Genomic DNA, 23,817 nt, shown 5'->3' on the forward strand with positions numbered 1-23,817 from the left:
ATACCAATATGGGCTTCCCTCTAAAGAGAATTTGTAGTGAAGTTTGAATTTTGAAATATATGAGGTTTGTGGGGAACTTGGCATAGGATGTGCAACATCAAGATACATCCTGGTTAAGAATTTTGAGGACAGATGAGGAGTCCTCCATGTATCCAGGGGGAAAAAAACAAGTCACATACAAGGGTGAGAGATGATGGGTTGGCCTCAGACTTGTCTACCGTAACACACAGTAGGAGGTTAAGTCTACAATGAGTGAAAGAAATTATTAACCACTGATATCACACTGAGCAGAGCCACTGTACAAATATAAAGGGAACAGGAAAGGCTCTAGAGAAGAGAGTATCCATAAACCCTCCTTTGAAAAACCACTTGGAAATGAAACAGCCAAGAATGAGAAATGCTGGTATATACAAAAATATGATTAAATATAGCTATAATAGAAAGTTACTGTGAGGATATGGTTATAGAATGTTACTTTTGTATACCTGGAACATGTAAAAATTATAACAAATAAAATTGGATCTAAGAAGAAAATAGAAATATAAAGATCTACCTTTCATAACAGAGAGTCAATTGATACAGAATTAAATTGAAACACAGTTTTAGAAACTTGATTCTAAACTTTTAATGTTCCATAATGGTATTTTTTCAGAATCTTTTAAGCCAGGGTCCTCAACCCCCAGGCCACAGACAGGCACCAGTCCTCAGCCCGTTAGGAACTAGAGCCGCAGACAAATGAAGGAAGCTTCATGTATATTTACAGCTGATCTCTCCACATCTCTCACATTACCACCTGACCTTCACCTTCTGTCAGATCTGTGTTGGCACTAGATTCTTATAGGAGTGTGAACCCTATTGTGAACTGCTCATGTGAAAGATATAGGCTGTGCACTCCTTATGAGAATCTAGTGCCTGATGATCTGAGGTGGAGCTGAGGCTGATACTCGCACTGGGGAGCGGCTGCAAACACAGATTATTGCTGGCAAAGATGTTTGACTGCACAGAGACCATAATAAATTAACTGCTTGCAGACTCATATCAAACAAGCTCAGGACTCCCATTGATTCTGCATTATGGTGAGTTGTATAGTTACTTCATTATATATCACATACTATCACATTATATATCACATACAAATACTGTAAAAATAATAGAAATAAAATGCATGGTAAGTGCAAAGTGCTTGAATCATCTTGGAACCACTCCTCCTTCATCCCTGGTCCATGGAAAAGTTGTCTTCCATGAAACTGGTGCCTGGTGCCAAAAAGGATAGGGATCACTGTCTTAAGCAAGGTCCCTTGTGAAGAAAAGTACATAAATTTCTGCAAGGACTCCATTTACATTGGGGACTTTCTTCTGTAATGTAGAATAATAAAATTAAGTGTCTTTAATTAAAATTACATGGCTGTATTTAATAAAAGTGTTTTTATATTAGTCTTTTCATGATACATATATATATCATCATATTAGTCTTTTCATGATACATATAAATATATATATATATATATATATATATGTATCAAAAGGTTTCTGAAACAATGTAGAATGAATACCAACAAAGATTGTTTCTGAGTTCTAGGGATTTCTACTTTTTCCTCTTTCCTCATTCTCATAATAATCCTGCATCATGTTTACGAAAAATAAGGTGATTTTTGGTAATTTTAAACAAATAAAACAAGATGGAAGAGCCCTGCAACTAAAGAATTTTAAATCCAGTGCTTTTATAAAGATTTTAGCATTTACACAGCAATGCCTGAGGAACAGAAGGGTTATTATGACAAAAATTGATCTGAATGAGTTAAGTCAGAAGTTGTTTCTTAGAGATAAATATTAACAATTTCTTTGAGATAAATACTAACTGTTCACTAGTTGTTTCTTGGAGGTAAACAAAATTTCTTATGGAAGAAATTAGCAAAGATTGATAGAAGTGAAAATGTTCTGCAAAAATTTCAGGGAAAGTACAAAATATGCTCAATTTGAAAAATTAATAGATTAATTTGGACCAATGGTCCTGTATTTAGAATAAGTAAGAAAAAGGAAGAGGAAGGAAAGAGAGAAAGGGAAGAAGGGGAAGAAGGAAGAGGAGGAATGGAGGGACAGAGAAGAGAAAGAAGAAGGAAGAAGAGAAGGATAAGACAAGCAAAAATTCTATTACACCCTTATATGTTTTCCCATATGCTAATTATAGCAATAGGATGCAACTAAAGCACATACACACACATGATATATTGAAACACAAAGGAGGGTAAAAAAAGATACAGAGGTTTACAGAGACTAAGTAGCATATCCAAGTGTGTGAGGCTAGTAAAATATCACAACCATACCATCTCCCCAGAAAGCACTAGGGTATTTCTAGAATTGCTTCTAAACCAATGCAAGACTTTAAAGACTAACCTATCCACCTACCCCATAATCCCCCCTCACGGATAGTTCAAACTAACAATTCCAAGAGCTTACCAAGAAAGTAGGGGACTTCTCCGGTGGTCCAGTGGTTAAGAATCTGCCCGCCAAGGCTGGGGACACAGGGTCGATCCCTAGTGCAGGAAGATCCAGCATGCCTCAGAATAACTACTGAAGCCCACACCCCCAGGGCCTGTGAGCCGCAACTATGGAGCCCACAGGCCACAACTACCGAAGCCCGTGTGCTAGAGCCAGTGTTCCACAAGAGAAGTCACCGCAATGAGAAGCCTGCATGCGGCAAGAAGAGCAGCCCCCACTCTGCAATTAGAGAAAGCCTGTGCGTGGCAACGAAGACTCAGTTCACTGTAAATAAATAACTAATAAAAGAAAAAGAAAGAAAGTAGGACCCATTGACTGGGATTTGTGTACAAGGAAAACTGAAAAGTAGAAATTGTTTCATATTGTCCATGTTTCATTTTCTCCCCTAGGTCACACGGAAAGCTGCTTTTGTTATCCAGGTGTTCACTCCACAGCATGAAGGAGCTGACCAACTGACTGACCGTCATGAGCCCAACCCAGCAGCTGTTGGGCCTCCACTTTTGTCTATTTTGCTAGTTCTTACACAGCATAATTGGACTCACGTTGGGTCAGGAGACATCATCAATGCAACCTAAAGGTATAATCCTAACCCCTGGCCCGGACCCAGATGCTTACACTCCCCTGCCTACACCAGCCAGATCTGCTTCAGTCTGTTCTGTGTCCTCCAAAGCTGTAGCTTCCTATCATCACTCGGCAGTATAGATTAGTCTATGCTGTGATAATCTTTTATACAAGCACTCTCTGTATATTTCCTCTGGGTATTGGTGAGCGTTTCTGACCTCTCCCATCTTCATTTTGCCAGACTGATGGCATCTTTCCCTTCTGAAAAGTCACATCAGCAGTAACAGCAGACTGGAGAGTGGCACATCAACAGTTAAATGCTTCCACCAACATGTGGCACATCTGAGCAAGTCAACTCAGCAGGCCTCATTTCAAGGATAAAGTATAATCTCCCAGGGCAGAACTAAGGATCAAGAATTAGAAGTAAGATCTACAATCAAAATCATTAATTGATTTTTGCTTAAGTCCTAAAGAGAGGTGGGGGGGGGGGGTATACTATTGTTAATTTTGCTATCTTCAGTAAAAAAAAAAAAAATTGAATTCATATAGTTGAGTATTACTAAACTGTACAAAGTTATGTTTTACTGTCAGTACTAAACTAAAGCATGTGCTATCTTGGAACAGGAATGACTCATTTTTATGCCTTCTTTAAGCAAGTTTACCATAACTTTTCTTAAACTTTTTAATACTGTTTCGAGTATATTCCTATAAATGTCAGTTACCAAAAATGAATTTCAGTGTAAATGGTTTTAGCTTGTATGTAGCAATTCTGGCCTCAACACAAAAGAATAAAAAAGGCGGAAAGAACTCTGATGTTTCTGGAAATCATGGACTCTTTTCCTGGGGCATTTGTTCTATATTCATAATAAAAGAAATTTAAAAAGGAAAAAAAGAAGATGAAATTGTAATGATAGCATGGTAACTTCTCTCTATATAAATACTGACATCTCACTTCCCTTGTTTATTGGTCTTTCACAGGTAACATCATCACAATGAGAATTACTGAAATTGAAACAGCTGAAACAAAACACCTAAGGACCAAGCACACACATGTGAAAGACAGCCACCTGCTTCATGTGTGACTTTCCCCTGATGTTGTTTAGTTGTTAAGTCATGTCTTACTCTTTGCAACCCCATGGACTGCAGCATGCCAGATTTCCCTGTCCCTCATTATCTCCTGAAGTTTGCTGAAACTCAAGTCCATTGAATCAGTGATGCTATCTAACCATCTCATCCTCTGTCACCCTTTTCTCCTCCTGTCCTCAATCTTTCCCAGCATCAGGAAATTTTCCAATGAGTCAGTTCTTCACATCAAGTGGCCAAAGGATTCAGCATCCTTCAGTCTCAGCATCAGCCCTTATTTCCTTTAGGACTGACCGGTTTGATCTCCTGGCTGTCCAAGGGACTCACAAGGGTCTTCTCCAGCACCACAATTTGAAAGCTTCAATTCTTCAGTGTCCAGCCTTCTTCATGGTCCAGCTTTCACATCTGTACATCACTACTGGAAAAACCACAGCTTTGACTATATGGACCTTTGTTGGCAAAGTGATGTCTCTGTTTTTTACTATGCTGCTAGGTTTGTCATAGCTTTTCTTCCAAGGAGCAAGTGTCTTTTCATTTCGTGGCTGCAGTCACCATCCACAGTGCTTTTGGAGCCCAACAAAATAAAATCTGTCAGTTTCCACTTTTCCCCCCATCTATTTGCCATGAAGTGATTGGACCAGATGTCATGATCTTAGTTTTATGAATGCTGTGTTTTAAGCCAGCTTTCTTTGCTTTCTCTTGTAGCACAGCTCTTATCCACACAGTGGAAGGTTGTTGGGATAAGTGATAGTGATATAAAGGAAAACTGTATCTTTTGAGCCCAATATTGTTGTATCTAAGGAACCTGGGCCAAGTGTAGAGGAGAAACATCCAACACTGGCCAGGAAAATATCTTTCAACATACTTTATCCACGACAGTTGCTATGATGGTTATTTTACGTTCCACTTGACAGGGTCATAGGGTACTCAGATATTTGCTCAGCATTATTCTGGGTGACAGTGAAGACATTTGGGGATGAGATTAACATTTAGATAGGTAGACTGGGTAAAGCAGATTGCCCTCCCTAAAATAGTGGCTCTCACACAATCAATTGAAGGCCTAAATAGAACAAAAAAATCTGACCCTCCCACAAGAAAGGGGGAACATCTCCTGCCTGCATAAGTGGGATGTGGGTCTTTTCATGTCTTTATACTTGAGCTGAAATTTTGGCTCCTCCTGGGTCTCAAGCCTGCTAACTTTTGAACTAGGACTTGCACCATAAGCTCACCTGGTTCTCAGGCCTCTGGACGTGGACACCAATTGATATCCTGGATCTCCAGGTCGCCAACTGCAAATGCTGAGATTTCTCAAACTCCTTGATCGTGTGATCCAATTCCTTATCGTAAATCCCTTTCTATCTACATACATCATATTTGCTCTGTTTCTCTAAAGAACCTTAACTAATAAGGTTGTTTGTCAATTGTTTTCTAATTAGCTAATGTTTCCAGGGTTTCCCAGGTGGCACTAGTGGTAAAGAACCTGCCTGCCAATGCAGGAGACACAAGAGATATGGGTTCAATCCCTGGGTCAGGAAGATCCCCTGGAGAAGGAAATCACACCCCATTCCAGTATTCTTGCCTGGAGAATCCCATGGACAGAGGAGACTGGTAGGCTACGGTCCATAGGGTGGCAAAGTCAGACAGGACTGTAGCGACTTAGCACAAAGATTCCAGTGGCTGGATTATCTAACATAACAACAAAGTAAGACAAGACCCAACCATCATTGTTTAGACCATGCTTCTCAAACATCCCTGTGCATATGCATTCCTGGAGTTGTCAAACTGCAGATTCTGACTTGCGGGTCTGAGGTGGGGCATTTCTGCATTTCTGACAAGATCCCCGGAGATGCCAACACCAGTGCTGCAGATGGATGTACATATTTTGAGCAGCAAAGATGCAGAGCCTCCACCTCTGCCTCATAACAAAGCAATCAGACTTCCACAGGCCTAGCAGCTTCTGCTGCATTACCATCAATCTTAGGCCTTTTCCTACATCAAGGCAAAGCTGCAGTTAAAAGTATAATTTGAGGGTCGTCTGTGAGGGAAATGAATGTCCCTCACAGTAGTTGGTCTCTATTTTCACTATCAGTAAGCTACATATTGGCGCCTGTCTGTGCATGAAGAAGAAAAATAGAAATGCACAAAAACAAAAGCATTTCCCCTTGGGCAGAAGCAATCCACTGTTCCAAGTATTATTTTCTGGCTATATAACTGTGGCAGGCGGAACTTCGTCCTCCAAGTGGAACTAACTCCACGCTGCAGCCCTCTGCTTCCTTAGAACATTCCCCTATCAATGTATTCTCTTGACAAGTACCTAAGCTTGCTTGCCTATCTTGACATAACAGAGAAACATGCATTTCTGGGCTACTCTTCATGGTATCAAGCCTATTTATTGAGAAGAAAATTATGCCATATATTAAAATATCGCTTAGCCAAGTTTGGAAAGAAAAGGCTTCATTTGTGACAATTCAAACATGCTCTTCAATACCCATAATAGAGATTATAGAAAACAAAACACCACCTCCATTTTCCACTAAGTCTTAGGTTAAAAATTTGGAATAACTTGTCCTGACTTGACACAAGTGCTTGTTCAAGCCGTAAATGCTACCACATGTTTACCCAGTGGACACCATGCTAATGAAACACAATAATATTTCACCACAAATGACAAGAGGCAGGTGCAACTTCTATGAGAAAAAAAACAAAAATATGTTCTGTTTTACCCAGACTTCTAAACAGTCAGCCTCGTGATTGCAGGTAGCAGCCCAGGTTAGAAGACCTGGTGTTTCATCAGATCCATAACCTATTCTGTGGACTGCCCAGGATTTTAAACTGCTTTGTGACAGAAACTATCATGCAGGTATGAGACAAGGGAGTTGAAAGTTACTTTCACTCACTTTACATTATGAATTCCATCCAGCAAAACTGTTCACTGCTGATCTTTCCTTTTAACATCACCCTGAGTTTCTCATTTCCTTGGCTGCATTGGTAGGTGTTTTGACATTTGACACTTGCAAAAGGGACAAAAAAGAAGAATTTTCTATATAGACATTTCTGTGTTTTCCACTACTGTGAGAGAAAGACTTCTTCTGGAAAATCAGATGCTCTGATTACAGAATCTTCATGTGTGATTGTAAGACATTTAAATAAGTATACCACTAAATCTAGACTGTATACAATGTAATATTCTTTGATGATCTAAAGGACTCCTTAATGTTCAGGACAGATGTGTGGAAATATCGGTTAATAGCTTAGTCTAGCTGATTAAGTGCAACAGGACATTTTTACTGAGTGCCAAGGCAATAATGGTACCCAGTTGCTAGATTGCTAAGATAAAGTGAGTTATTGGCTCACACAGGTATTATCTAACATCTGGATCTGGTGTTTCTCATACATAGAAAAATCATTAGCCTAATGAGTTAAGGTTGCTTGACACCTTATATACATGGGCTCATGTACGCAGGAAAATTACTGCAAAGATCTGGAGAGTGTCTTCAGGGCGTTTAAGTTTCCAAAGTCTTCAGTAGAACCAGAAAACACATTTTCATCTAATGTAGTGAAGAAGTTTGGGTGCCATGAAGTGAATAGTGTAAAAATAGTTTAACCCCAGAATTACACTCCACCCTCAGTCCTAGGGGGCTTCCCTTGTAGCTTGGTTGGTAAAGAATCTGCCTGCAATGCAGGAGACCTGGGTTCGATATTTGGGTTAGAAAGATCAGCTGAAGAAGAAAGTGGCAACCCACTCCAGTATTCTTTTAGGACTTTCCTGGTAACTCAGCTGGTAAAGAATCTGCCTGTAATGCAGGGGACCCCAGTTGGATTCCTGATTGGGAAGATCCGCTGGAGAAGGGATAGGCTACCCACGCCAATATTCTTGGACTTCCCTGTTGGCTCAGCTGGTGAAGAATCCACCTGCAATGCAGGAGACCTGGGTTTGATCCCTGGGTTGGGAAGATCCCCTGGATAAGGGAGTGGCTACCCAACCCAGTATTCTGCCTGGAGAATTCCAGGGACTGTATAGTCCATGGGTTCGCTAAGAGTCAGACATGACTGAGCGACTTTCACTCATTCAGTCCTACATTCTTACAGGACACTCACAAACACTAGCCCACTCTCTCACCTGTCTTTCCCACCCCAGCATCCCTACTTTAACATGCAGTAAAGCATTTCAGAAACAATATAATTAATTTCAAAAATCAGCTTTTTGTATCTATTTAATGAAAATAATATTTTATAGTAGTTTTCATTAGCACCAATTTATGAGCTCATAAAAGTGAAGTGAACTAACATTACAGAGTGACCACTATTGTGTCTGCATCAGGTAGACACTTTATATGCACTACATGCATGATCTCACTTAATCTCCACTGAAAATCTGTAGGTCAGTAATTAATTCCACTTTCCAGAAAAGAAAATGGAGCCTCTGAGAGTATAAACATGTCCCTGGTTATATAACTGGTTATCAATGGAGCAAAAATATGAACCCATATCCATAAGATTCTGATACTTATTTTTGTCCTACCATAGCCTCACATACATATGTCCTCACATACATATGATAAATTAACTAAAATAAAGTATAATTTAACTTTACCCTAAACAGGTTGCTTAGTTTACACTGCAATGAGCATAAATATTACCTATAAGCCTACCATCCAGAGATAAAAATGGATAATATTGGGTGATTTTATAGAAATTTAAATATTAGAAATTGAGGTTCGTAATGTATCTTTTATAAACAGTATTTGCACTTAGCAATATATCCTGACCATTTTCCATGTCATTAAATATGCTTCTAAAGATGATTTTCATGGCTACATGTTATCTATTTGTTCCCCATTGTTGAATATTCCTGTTATTTTGAAGTAAAATTATTCTTTAAAAATAAAAATTAAACAAGGCAACGTGAAGACCCTGATGCTAGGAAAGCTTAAAGGCATATATATTAGATTCTATGATTATAAGAATAGTACATAGGTTATACTAAGACACTCCTGTCAAACTGGCGTACTATATACCCAAAGACACATGCAACCAGGGACTTTCTGGTGCTTTAAGGATTGATAAAGTTACCAGCCCTGTTACCTCAACATCAACCAATCAGAGAACTGTGCATGAGTTGATCACAGACACAGGGACACCTCTCCCTCACCTGGCTTTTAAAAATGCTTTACCAAAATGCTTACAGGAATTTGAGGGTTTGGGGCACAACTCACCCATTCTCCTTGCACGGTTCTGCAATAAGCCCTTCTTTGTTCCAAACTCTGATGTTTTGGTTAGTTTGGCCTTACTATGCAATCTGGCACGCAAACTTGCATTCAGTAACATTTCCATATGTATACCCTTGTGTTTTCTCATACATGAGTATCTACTAAGATTAAAATACTCCATTCAGTAATGAAAATGCAAATATGAATGACATATGACTTTTATCCTCAAGAAGTTCAAAATCTATTGGCCAAAGCTGAAAAGATCTTAAACACACAATGTTAACGCTTCTAAGGGAATACTTCTCTCTTTTTTTTCTTCTTTGTGTTTTAGAACTAGCCCAACTCATAAACTATTTGTCAGTTTCCCAGGATGATGCAGATACCAAGGCTAATATTTCAGCATTGATGATATGTTATGTTTCTGGAGAGATTTACAGTTCCTTCCCACAAACAATGCCCATTTGATCTCACAGCAGGCGTGGAAAGTAAGTAAGCAGCAGTCATCCACAGTCAAGAGCAAGTCAGAGAAATGATGTAACTTCTTCAAGGTCACACAATTAGAGGATGAAAGTTAGGATTCAAACTGTTTCAGATCATTGGTCTAATGTTTTTATTCTTTATTTTGATACATATCAATTCTTTGAAAATTTTGTTCAATTTTAGATTAGAATCAATAATTAGATCCAGCAGTTAGATTTAAGATTGATACAAAAAATAACCATGTGCAGACCACATGATTTCCCATATTCTACCTTTTACTAGGCTCAATTTTCCTAATCACTTTGAGAGCAGTAGAAAGATATAGCAGTACTGAAGAATGATCAGTTGAAGAAGAAAATTTATTTACTGAATTAGAAAAGGAAAATTAGTAGGAAAATATTTTCCATGCAGTAAAAAGCCTTATTTAGAAGAAGTTAACAATTTGGACATAAATAATTGGAGGTGTTTAAAGGTTGTGCTGGAGTTTCCATCGTAAGACATGGGAGAGGAGGCTATGAGCTGTTAATAGGAATGAACTAAAAGGAGAAAGCAGACGACCCAGCCCAAGTGAGTAAAAGATTTTCTTTCACCAGAACCTGGACTATACAGGACTCCCTCAGTGTTGCCATGCTTAAACACCCACTCTGTGAATAAATACATTATTTGATAATGTGAAATTGTTAGTCTCTTAGGTGTGTTCAACTCCTTGCGAACCAACCCATGGACTGTATAGCCCACCATGCTCCTCTGACCATGGGATTCTCCAGGCAAGAACACTGGAGTGGGCTGCCATTCCCTTCTCCAGGAGATCTTCCTGACCCAGGGATTGAACCCAGGTCTCCTGCATTGTAGGCAGATTCTTTACCATCCGATCCACCAAAAAGCTCAAAATATATAGTAATACTTAAGCAGTAAACAGAACAGAGCAATGCTTAGCTCCGTTAGCTCCACTATAGGGAAAGACTAAGGAGAAATTTGTGCAAAGGAAAAAGGATGATGTCATATGAATTTCAGGGATTCTTTTCTTTACTGTACCAGCACGTTTGTTAAACTCCTAGACACCACAAGTCAGCTGGATCACCTACTGGCATTATCAGTTAACATATTAAACTCAGGATTTGGGGTATCCACACTGTCCTTTCTGCCTCTTCTACAGGATTGTCACTGAGGAAAACCTCAGGGCTAGGAGAAGTTTGGACAGCTTCATGGGTTTGTCATGGGCTGTAAGCAATTGGAGCAGCAGCTACCTGCAGGCATCACCTCAGATCTGAGGCCTGCGAGCACATGCAAAGGGTGAAAAGGGCTAGAAAAGAGAGAGCTGACAAGGACACCCCAAGCTGAGCGTCACTGCCATGCTGTAGAAACACACGCCAACTGCCTTTCCAGGCCACTTTTGTGTTTGTCTAGTGGTCCAGTGTCTCTCTAATGGGACGCATCACAGAGGTGTTTAAATTATCTACAGAAACTCCTGTGACATTGATTTTACCCTTTCTGTGAGCCAGAGTTCAGCAACAAAGACCTTCGCATGAAAGACTCAGAAAAAATGCCAGAACTCAGAATGTCTCCTGGTCAATGCCCTATTTCCTTAGCACAGAGGGACAGCTTTGCCTTTGTCTATTACCAGATCTGTCCTTCAATTTGAAGCCATCTGTTCCACAAACTTCTGAGACTTGGGCCAAGGGAACTTTAAACCAAGAAACCATTTCACCAAATGTCAGTCAGTGTCTGGCATCTGGCTGAAATCTAAAAGCTCAGAACATGAAGTTTTAGAAGGCTGAAGCCTTTTCTCCAGTTTGACAAAGTGTGGCGTGTGCTTAAAAATTTATATTTATTTTATGTTTCTGGTTACAAAATGATTTGATGTTCATTATAAATAGTTTAAAATGTAAAGAACCAGAAAAAAAGTAAAAATGATTCCTGATCACACCATACATATATAACCATTATTATTGTGTTGTTATATTTCCTTGTCTCCTTTTATATCTTGCTTGCTCATACACACAGCACCATATTTTTATACTGCAGTGTATATCTGCTCCTCCTTATATATTCTCTGGGTCACTTAATAGTGAATTAAAATATTAATCTGTCATAAGGCAGTGCTTTATTAATCAATTCTAAACTGACATACACATAGATTTTTTCCAGTTTTAAGTAAAATAGCTTAAAGAATGTCTTTGTTGGTGTAACACTGTGTGCATCTGATTTCTGCCTTAATTTTTTTCTGGAATCACTACTATGATAATCATCAATGTGTATGTATAAAATTCTGAAACATTTGCCATGTTGACTTTCAGAAAGTCGGTACTCTCCCAAAGCAGTATATGTAGAGAAGGAGTTTCTATCTCATTGTGTCCTGCCAACAGAATAAAAACCCCAGGTATCTGAAAAGTATACAAATGTTATTTTGAATTCCCATTCCCAAAATTAATCATATTTCTGTTCCTCCTTCTCTTAACCTGGTCTCTAAAAGTTGCTTTCTTGCAATGGGGAAAGAACCTAAGTTCTGTGATTCTCTGTTCCACAGTGTGCCCTAATCTCTGCCCACTGCCTGGCATTTCAGCACTTCTTAGGAAGGAAGCTTCCTGGTTGTTCAGTGGGAAAGAATCCACCTGCAATGCAGGAGATACAAGAGACTAGGTTCAATCCCCTGAAGAAGGGAATGGCTATACACTCCAGTATTCTTGCCTGGGAAATCCCACGGACAGAGGATCCTGGCAGGCTACAGTCCATGGGGTTGCAAAGACCTGGACACGATTTAGCAACAGACTTTCTTTTCAGGAGGGAGAGGTGCACTCATGCTAGTACTTGGTGACAATCTGATCACATCGAAAGCACATACAACTGAATTTCTCAACATTTATACCTTCTTATAGCTCTCAGTTGTTGCAGATTTCCTAATTTTTAAAAAAAATCCTATACATATCTTTTCATGTGTACTACTTTTATTATTTTTATACTTTTCATTTCTACTTTATTCCACCTTGCAGCCTACAAGTTTCGGTGATTTTGTTTTGAGAAATCAGTCAGTACCTTCTCCAACCACCTTCTCTCCCCACTTTCACCTCCAAATGCAAAGCAAAAAGCAAAGTCAGCTTCTCCTGAGACTTTGTCCTATTAGCACCACTCCTGTCCTCTGGAGACCACTACTTCCCAGAGGAATCCTCTCTTCCAGACACCTACTAAAACCCAGGTGTGTGTTCTGCTAGCCATGACTTAATCCCTCAGTGTAAGATGATAAATCAGTGTATTTGCTGAATCACTCATGCTGTGATTCCTTTCACTTAAAAGTTTTAAGAGAAATTAAAGAAAAATAGCAGCTTTCCAAGATTCTAAAGAAATAAGGGTTTAAGGATACATAATGGGATAAACATTTTGGGTCAGAGAGCTTTATTTTGGGCTCCCTTGGAACTTGCTTCCAATTGCTGTCTTTTGAAAGACTGCTATTTTGCCTGAAATGTAAATTTGAATCCCAAGTACATCTTCAATTTTCTTAGGCCCTCAGTTCCATAATTACTTCCATTTTCACAAATACAATCTTCTTTCTACATAAACGGCCAGCATTTAGCTCTGCTTCCTCCAGTTGCTTTCAATTTGGGAGGAAGTTCACCGCCTGCTGACCCGGGCCTGGCCTATGAACTTTGCCATAAGCTCAAACTCGGAGCATTTTAAAACAAGAAGGAACTTTAATGGGACCAGATGAACCTCAAAGACCCGAGATGCTGAGAAATTAGGCAATTTACAAGACAATACAGGTGATTAATGCCCTCCAGCACTCAAACCAATGTTTCCTATTGCAATTATATTATTTGCTGTGTTATTATTGAAAATGTCCTGTGAGATATATCCTAAAAACTCAAGTGCATTTTCTTTCACCTCTGTTAGTATTGCAGCCTCATGTTAACCTTTTCCTTTGCAACCAATTCTTCCTAAAAACTCATCCAGCTCCTGTGAATAGGAATAGTTCCTAGGTCAAAATAAAAGTTACAAATACACAGGTGCAAGCTCAGATGAGTCAAAAAGCGAATGGGCTGCTGCCACAATCCTGCTCCTCACAATTACATTTTCTCTTCATCGTGTGCTTGTGCACCTGCTTTGAAGGGATGGGCTTCCAGGAACGCAAATGATTCTTCATCTGAATCCACATTTATTCAGCTTAATGCACTTTATGCATATGCTAATCTTTGAAACATCATACCTCAAATAGGTGTGAGAATATATATATATGTCTACTATTCTAATATATATTCATTATACATATTATTTTAATAAAGAGCAAAAGTAGGAAAAGGCAGCAAAAATCTAATAGCTCAATGGTGTGGTATAAAGTACAATGGCACAATTGTTTCTCCTTTTAGCAGAGAGAATAGAGTTGTTCAAAACCAAGAATAGCTTTCCTCTTGGGTTAGGATTTTTTCTTCATATAATGCACAGGCTTTCAGCCTTGGCAGGTTTTCTTGGGACTAAAAATGAAGCACAATCATTGTCTTTTATGAAAAATAACTCTTGTACTGTTTGACTAACCAAGTAAACAACAGGATTGCATATGGAGGAAAGCTAAGCTGCTGAAGAGGAAAGGTGTTGTCACAGCAAGCCAAAGCATGAAATCTGTGCAGGTCCAATGCCCAGACCCTCACCTAAATAAGAAAAAGAATGGAACTAGCTTGGTCTTCAGAATGTTGCAAGGTAGAGAGGGTGTTCCAGGTCCAAGAGGGACTGAAACATAAATGACTTCCGTTCCTCCAAGACATGGGAGGCTGTCTGGTTCTCACTTTCATGGTGTCTACCCTTTAGGAACTGAAGTTGGGACAATCGTGGTGTGACCTCATTGTGTTTTTCATGAAGAGATGATTGTGATGAGTTTCTTTATAGGTTACTATATTTATACCCAGGTCAGTTCATTTAAACGTGTGGGATTCATTTGGGAAATTTAATTAACAAATTTGTAAATCAGTAATCTGATTATCTTTGCCTGACTTAGAATAAGTCTAAATGCGACATAGTAGATGCATATCTTGAAGAAGGACTAATTCTTTTTTAACCTTTGTTAAACTGAATTAGATTCCTCAGAAAGTAAATTCTGAACCTCTATAGGGACAAACTGAACCCTATTTTGTGAAATTACATCTTTTACGCCACTGAGGAATGAATACATTAAGAAACATAATTATGTAAATTAGAATTGAGGGAAATGGGAAGATTAAGCATTTTCAATTTACCAAGACTCATTTAAAGACAGAGGCAGAAGGGATCGAGTTTAGTTCTCCATACCACAAAGATCACTAACACTGATAGACCTCAGAAGTTTATAAACTGGTTCATCTATATTATTTTGACTCTTCCAAATATCCTTCAGTTATTTGCAGAAGACATTTTTATTTCAACTTTGAAACTATAAAAAATAAAGCCAGAGAGGTTCTGTGCCCTCCAGAAGTAAAGTCCACCGACACACAGTGATTTTAACTTACAGTTGAAGCTTATTGCTTCTACAGGCAATTCAAGTAAAAAAAAAAAAAAATTATCCCATTTACAATTACTTCCCAAGTTGTTGCATCTTCACGTGTATGTATCTCCTTTATTTGATCTAAAATTCTTACTGAGCTGGGAATATGTCTTATTCATCTTCATATCTTCTGCTCCATAGCCTGGTAACTTGCACATGTTGGGACTCAGGACAGCCCACCACAAATTATGTCACAATGATATATTGATTATTTTGAATTAAAGTTTCATGGGAAACAGCCATTGCAAGAAGGAAGCTCTAATCTTCCTCTGTTCCAATGAAATCAGGAAATAAATCTCCCATGTGAAAGGTACCTTCCCTGTACAAGGAGGTAAAGAGATAGCCTCATCACCAGAGACAGGGAATTCAGGACCGAGAAGGTTGTATAAATAAACATTGTTACTTCTTGACTAATTTACTATCCCTTGCCCAAATTCTGTTCAAATTCATCACTAATTAAGTACCCAAGCCCAACTTCCTATATTCTCAATTCATCACAAATTTATTGTTTCTGTCTTAAAAGTACAAAAGCTGCCTGCTACAGCTATTTCTTAAGTCCCATTTCCAATAAACCTCTACATGCACAAATTAAATTTTTAATTTTTTTTCCCTTGTTCATCTGTTTTGTGTCAACTTAATTATTAGACAACAGAAAAGAATCAAAAAGATAAGGGGGAAATCCCACCCTTTCTGACATACACATTAACCTACAGTTTGGACTACACTTTTAACAGATACTAATATATTTATTTAATAATCACATGTATACTTTTAACACATACACTTCTCACCTATTACTATTTTTCAGGCAGGGAGAAAATACTGCTTTCTCTGCATTAAATCCTTTTTATAGGTAAAGCAAAAAATTATCTGGCTCTCTTTTATACAACTCTCCGATTTGAGTTTTTCAAAAATAACTTTGGACGCTCTTTTATGATTTTTTCTCAAGTTATTTTGTCCCATGTATGAAAATTGAGGCTATTGGTAGATATATAACCTTCTGCCTTTAGTCAGAATGGGTAACTTATCCCTTAGGATCTAATAAAAGTTTTAATTCTAATAAAAAGTTTTAATTTGTTATCTTCTATAATCATTTCTTCATCTGTTTGGGGCTGCGATAATAGAATACCATAGTTGGGTAGCTTATATAATGGAAATGTATTTCTCACAATTCTAGAGGCTAGAAAATCCAGGTTCAGGGTACCAGCAGATTTGCTGTCCATTAAGAGCGCACTTCCTGGTTTGTGGATGGCCGTCTTCTTAAAGAGCCTTCACATGACATAGAGCAGAGAGAAGAAGGACACTCTCTCATGTCTTTTTACAAGGGCACTAATCCCATTTACGAGGACTCCACTCTCATGATCTTGTTACCTCAGAAGGCCCCACTTCCTAATATCATCACATTGGAATTAAGGTTTCAGCCTAAGAACTAGGAGGAGCACAAACATTCAGCAGCAAGCGAACACACCTGAAACTCCTAATCAGTTAAAAAAAAAAAAAACCCACAAGTTATTCAGGATTTTTTTTTTAAATATAGAACTCATTTGAAATTTACATGCAAATGATTTTATCTAAAATCCTTAAAAAGAAGTATTTCTCTGGTCAAGATGACCTAATGAAGAAAACATAAGGGTGTACATGCTGACCTCAAACATGGTAAACACCAAGATGATTTTCATACAAAAAGCAGAAACAAATTTAAAATGATTTGTATGATCTTATGGGGGATTCCCTATCCTACCCCCAGAGAGTGACTGCAGATGAAAGTGACTCTTGTCCCAGTCAGTCAAAGGGGTGACCACATCACATGATTGCCAGCTTTTTGTGACCTCTGCCATCAAATGCTAACTACCACAAATTCTGGGCTTCTTGCCACTGTAACTGCCTCCAAAACATATTCTCTAACTTCCTTTATAAACATTTTCATGCTAAAAATAATGAAAAATGGAATGGGCATAATAATCCAAAAAGTAGTTTTGACTCTACCTAAACAAAGACCCCAATTTGTGGCCCCCATTTGCAACTAGCATAACTTGGGCAACCATCAACACTAACATAAATTTAATGGTCCCTTCCATTTATCCCTTACTTCAAAGCTCATTCTCAAAATATAATCATTACAGCCAAATTTTGTGACTCTATATTGAAATGTGAAAAACTATTTTGATATGACTTATAGGGCTGGCAAAAAAAAAAAAAAAAATCAAATGCTACCATGGTGATACAAAAGTAGCAATATGAAAACATAATGCCTTGGGTTATTTTAAGTTTCAGAAGCTCATGTTAGCTCAACCAAAGCAGAAAACAATTTAAAATAATAATGAATCAGAAAGAAGCTAGACATGAAAGAAAGACTACATGTTGTATAGTTTCATTTATATGAACTGTTCAAAATAGGCATAGAGATAAAAAGAAAGGGCTGGGGGTAGCAGGAGTGGCAAGTACTAATGAGTACAAGTTTTTCAGGGGGTGATGAAACATTCTAAAATTACAAAATGGTGATGGTTGTCCAACTCTATGAAGTATACTAAAAAACCCCTGAATCATACATACACTATGAAAGGGAAACTTTCATGGTATGTAAATTATATCTCAGTAAGAAAGAAAGATGCTGCTAGTTTAACCCCACACTGGTGATGGAATTTTGGATAAATGGAACTTTTGTAGAAAAGTATAGAAAAGAATAAGAACTATTATTTCCATTCCATTAGTATGAAACATACAATTTTATTGGCAATGCTCTTGTGCTCCAGCATTCATACAATGATGTACAGTCGTTGTTGGGGGTCGAATAGTATCCCCAAGGAATATATGTTCCAGAACTAATTCCTGATACCTGTGATTGTGACCTTATATGAAAACAGGGTCTTTGTTGCATATAGATAAAGTTATGCTGGATTAAAATGGGTTGTAACCCAATGATTGGTATCCTTTAAAAGTAGGGAAATTTGGACACAGAAAGGAAGAAGTCGGGGGCATAGATTGGGGGCAGAATTGCATCTACAAGTCAAAAAATGCCAAAGACTGCTGGCAACTGCCAGAAACTATGAGAGAGAAGCATGGTGCAGATTCTTGCTCAGTGCATTCAGAAGGAACCAATCCTGCTGACGACTTGATTTGATATTTTCAGGTGTGAGATAATAAATTTCTATGTTCTAAGCCATCCAGTTTGTGGAAATCAGTTATGGCAGCCTTAGAAAACTACTAGGGTAATACTGACATATTTGTTACCATAGACAAAGGGTTACAGGAATTGAGTCAAACTCTCATAGTCTCAATCACTTTACATATAAATTGAGGATAATAATATCTGTCCATTCACCTGCTGAGAGAAAACGATGTGAAGTGCTTTATAAATACAGAATATTACTCCTTTAAAAAAAAAAAAAAAGGAAAGAAACAGAAACCATAAATAACTTTTAGAAAGTTTTTTTTTTTTTTACCACCAGGAAAAATTTTTTTGCCTTTCTCAAGAACCTTAATGCCTTAGTTTAAGAGTAAGGTCTGTCAAATTCAGCACTATCAACATTTTGGGCCATATATAATTCTTTGTTGGGGGGCCATCATGTGTATTGTCAGATGTTCAGCACCATCTCTGGTCTCTGTTCACTAGATACCATAGCAAAGTCTCCCTTCCCAGTCTTACTCCAACTGTCATGAAAACAAAAAGCGTCTCCAGGCACTAGCAGGAAGCCCCCAAAGGACAGAATCTTCCCCTGACGAGAACCACTGGTTACAGAGTCAGGATGAAGATACAAATAAAAACAAATATGGAATTAAAACTTTTAGAAATAAAATTTTGAGTAATAGAGACAATGATATTTATAGGAAAAGTGGACCATTTCTTTCTTAAGTCTTTTTTAGCACTAATGAAGAGCATCCTATGTAGGTGTCAGGCACTGGCTTGTACTTGCTCACTTTGCTATTAATTTGGCTTCTGGAAGGTCAATCAGGTCTTCTCAAGACAGTTTTTCTATATATCACTGCAAAAGTAGAGTATAAGTTTGGACAGATGGATCTGATAGATTATTATTTCCTATTTCTGATAGCAGAAAAACCTTGCTATTAAAAAAAATCTGTACCAGCTGTATCACCACAGTTATGTTACCAACTGTGATCTTGGGAAAGCCACTTTAAATTCTAAGTCTCAATTTTCTTTGTCGATGAATAAACCATTACATAGCATGTTAAGAATTAAAGATAGTATATGTGAAATACCTGGCATATTAAAGGTATTAATTATCATTACTTTCCACTAATAATTTACCTGCCATTGTTCCCACACCATTACTGTTGTTACTGGGACAAAGGATCTGCTATGTTACTTTGTATCCTGAATTTAATCCAGTGTGGACTGAGGACAAACCCTCTTAATAGTGGTATATGTTTATTTCATTTGAGTCACATAAACAAGGTCCTTTTATTCATTCCAAATTAGAAGTTACGATTTCTTCTGAACATAAAGGAATTGGATTTGAGGACCTTATTATACTTTGTACTTTCCTGAGCCATAAACTCAATTTTTCTATTTCTGTCTACTAATATAAACATATCCCTATAACTGACACTAATAATTCAGTTTCTCATTTCAATGCAACCCACCTAAAATTCTACTTAGCCATCTTTCTATGGAAACTATTTGTAGCTGTCTTGTCTTGAAGGAAAAGGTCCTCTTTATCATCATGATCTGATATTCTTACACCAGATTAATGTATCATTAAACTTTGTACAACACTTTTAAAACAATTTCAATATTTTTCTTCCTCCTTAAAAAGCAAGATATGTTCAGGGTATCTGATTTTTAAAATACAAATAAACAGAATAAAATTTAAAGCTTACTATTTTTCTCTGAGGCATCTCACTACTCATATGCTAATAATATGAAAACCATGCATAATGTCAAATCAGGCAGTATTCGTAAATATTTATCATCTAATTTCTGCTTTTACAGGAAAGCACACAATGCCGTGGGAGCACACTCAAGGTTTCTGACCCACATTTGGTTGATCATGAAAGCTTCCTGGAAGAAGTGAGTCCTGAAACCTGAGGAGTTAACTAATCAAAGGAACAAGAAGGTAGACATAAGCAGTCTAGGCAGGGGGAGGTCATGGCATGAGCAAAAACCTAGTGAGAAAGAGTATGAGGTCTTGAGAAGATAAGTGTTCAGAAATGTGTAGTTAGGATGCTGGCAGTGGTTATGGTGGTGCTGGGAAGGTGGAAGTGATGAAGCTGATGATATGAGCAGGGGAAAGGGTATGCAAGACATTATAAACCCTATCAAGCAATCTGGTGTTTCTCCTGAGAGCAAAAAGAGTCACTGAGACCTTTAAACAGAAGAAAGGTACATGCAGCTTTTCGTTTTATTTAATCATTTATTTTTTTTTTTTTGGGGGGGGGGATGGACTAGAGAGAGGTATTTGTGGGGAATGGGTTGAGCAGAAGCCATACTGAAGCAAGGCAGTTAAAAGCCTGTTTTGCTAATTTGCGAGAGAGATGATGAGAGCTCAACTAAGATAATGCCAGTAAGTTGGGGAAAAGAGGATGTGTTTAGGAGATATTTAAGAGGTAAATTAAGCTTTTTAAAAATGTCAATTGCTTTGATATGAATGCTGAGAGAAAAAGGTGAATCAAAAGTAATGCCCACAGAGGTTTCAGATTTAAATATTTGAGTCAAATTACCTGACAGAATCTCCATTTTCAAATCCCTAACAAATTGAAGCAGATTAACAAAAACTCATTCATATTCTCCATCTCTCTTGCTCTCCCTCATTTATGTATATACAGTATCATTATAAACTGTGTACATGTACATATAACTATATGTGGAAATATACAAATGCATATACATAAAATAAATAGCAAACAAACATGGCAAGGGGAACAGCCCAATGCTCAAAAAGCAGCAGCCAAAGAGAAAACCCAAAATTCCTGGAGTAGAACAAAGAGGCACATGCAGATAGGCTTCTATCCTATGCCCCAAATCTGATATATGTTGATCAGAAAAATAATGATAATTCTCACTACTACTCTCAACTCTGAAAGGAGGCCAAACAGTTGAGTAACCTGAAGCATAAAAAAATGGCTCCTGACTGCTTCATAAAGGTAAAGTTTCATGAATGCAAGGATGATACAAACACTACAGTCTTTCCACAGAGGAAGAACATACAAACCTCAACAACGTACCACAGAGTCCTAAAGAGTGCATTCAACAAACCTCAGGCATAATCAAAGATCCCGGTTATTTTAACTGAGTACAGCTCTGCAGTTCTGAAGCCCTAAGCCTTCCGCCACACCCTCAGGCATGCAGAGAATACAAAATAGAATACTATAGCTTTTTGATTATGTAGTGATGGGCACCTGGCTTATACATAGAGAGCTAGTCAAAAAGTTGCCTACACTGGAACACAGCAAAGGAAAGATCTGGAAAGAGCCGTGCAGGATGCAAAACATTTTACAGCACACTTGCAAATGAATGAAAGCAAATGAGCAAAAATAGAGAATTCAAAAAAAAAAAAAAGAAAAGTTTTAAGCCTAGAAAATGTAACCCTTAGAACAAAAGAGACTCCCTGAAGGAATATTGAGCCATAGAGTAATCTAATAAGAACATTTATATTAGAGTTCTACTCAATGTAAAGATATTAAAATAACAGAAATGACATGCATGAGGAGACTGTAGTCCTTCAGCAATAAAATTACTTGTTTAGAGGAAAACAAATGAATTTGAAACAGCAAAGAAGAGAAAAGTACATTAACTAATTTGGAGACATGGCAAGGTGTAAACACCACAAATGCAGATGTGAAAGAGAGCATTTAAAGCAAGAAAAGCTAAATTAAATTAATAGACCTGAAGAACAAAGGTTCTCCAACAAGGGTACCATTGGTAGCTCTAAATAGAAAACTCCACAAATGATACAGAAAATAAATTTTAAAATGTAACCCAAGAAAGCTTCCCAGAAAAGAAAGAAAGAAAAGGGAAAAGGGAAGAGAAGAGAATAAAAAATAATAATAATAATAAATTATGTAGAACCAGCTCTCTCAGTCTTTTTTCTAGATCCTTATGAAGTAAATTCTATTATTATCCTGTTTACAGATGTCAAAACTAAGGAATAGAGACAGACAAATAATTTGGCCCAGATTATACAATTTAAACACAGTCTGACATCAAACAGTAAAAGAACACATATTCCAGGAAGACTGGAAACTAAATAAGCTAATATACTTGAGGCAAAAGAAATAACCTTAGTGATTCTTCAAATAGGAATACATTTTTTTTCTATAATGTGAGACCTCAAACTTGTCCTGACAGCATGCTACCATGTTCCCCACCCCTCCGTGGTCCTCTGCTTCTCATTTATATCAGAAGCATATTTCTCAATATGAAAAGCAGACATTTTTAAATGATGTCCATGATTTTATGAAGCATTCTCTAAGCCACCCCCAACACCCATCTGGATGAAACATCACCCTACATTACCCCACAATGAAGCTCAAAGCCCACAATTCAGCTACATATTTAGCACTTCTGAACAGATTTTTAATCTTCATCTTCAAACCTGAGAAAACAACTGAGGATTACAGATAGCTAAACAAAACTTCTTTTATGAAAGAAAAATAGCAGGGGAAAAAAATCTAGAGGAGCCAGATTTCACAAAGAAGGAAATGTTCAAAACCTACCATTATATCATGAGAGAAATTTCATTCATGAAACAAGAGCTTCCTGATTTCAAAATTACTGTAAAACTACAGAAATCAAAGTATAGTAATGATACAGAATAGACAAAACCCACTAATGTTGAGGGGAAAAGGCCAGGCAATCCCAACTGAAGAATATTCTACAAAATATCTGATCAATAAACCCCAGAACTGTTAAGTCAAAAGAAAGAGAGAAGGGGGTGGGGGGGAAGGTAAGTCTGAGAAACAGTCGCAGAACAGAGGAACTGAGGACAACCGATAACTAAATGCAATGTGATATCAAGGATGAGAAACCCTTCCATTGACAAAGAGCATTAGGAAAAAAGTAGTGAGTTCTAGATAAATTATAGAAGGTAGTTATTAGTAATATACAAATGCTAGTTCCTTCGTTCTGAAAAATGTACCATGATAAAGCAAGATATTAGCAACAAAGGATACTGGGTATGAAATATACAGGAATACTCTGTCTATATTATTTTTTTCAATTTTTCCTATGAATCTAAAACCATTAAAAATAAAAAGTTTATGGGGAAAAAATGAATGTCTGCTATGATGTTCACCTGTTGTTGAAAATGATTATTTCTTGGGGGGTAGGAGGTTGGCATCTTATGCTTTTCCATTTTCTTTTCTGAAATATTTTTTACTTTCATTTATGTTCCTCTCTTTACTTTATAAATTCTTTATAGTAATCACCTATTTTTCCAAAACCATAACCTAGCTTTTCTTAAAAACAAAATTCAACTGTTAGGATGCCCAGGTTTCTGGCTTGAAATACTAGACGGATGGTGG

Source organism: Dama dama, chromosome 19 (genome assembly GCF_033118175.1).
Source record: "Dama dama isolate Ldn47 chromosome 19, ASM3311817v1, whole genome shotgun sequence".
NCBI lineage: Eukaryota > Metazoa > Chordata > Mammalia > Artiodactyla > Cervidae > Dama > Dama dama.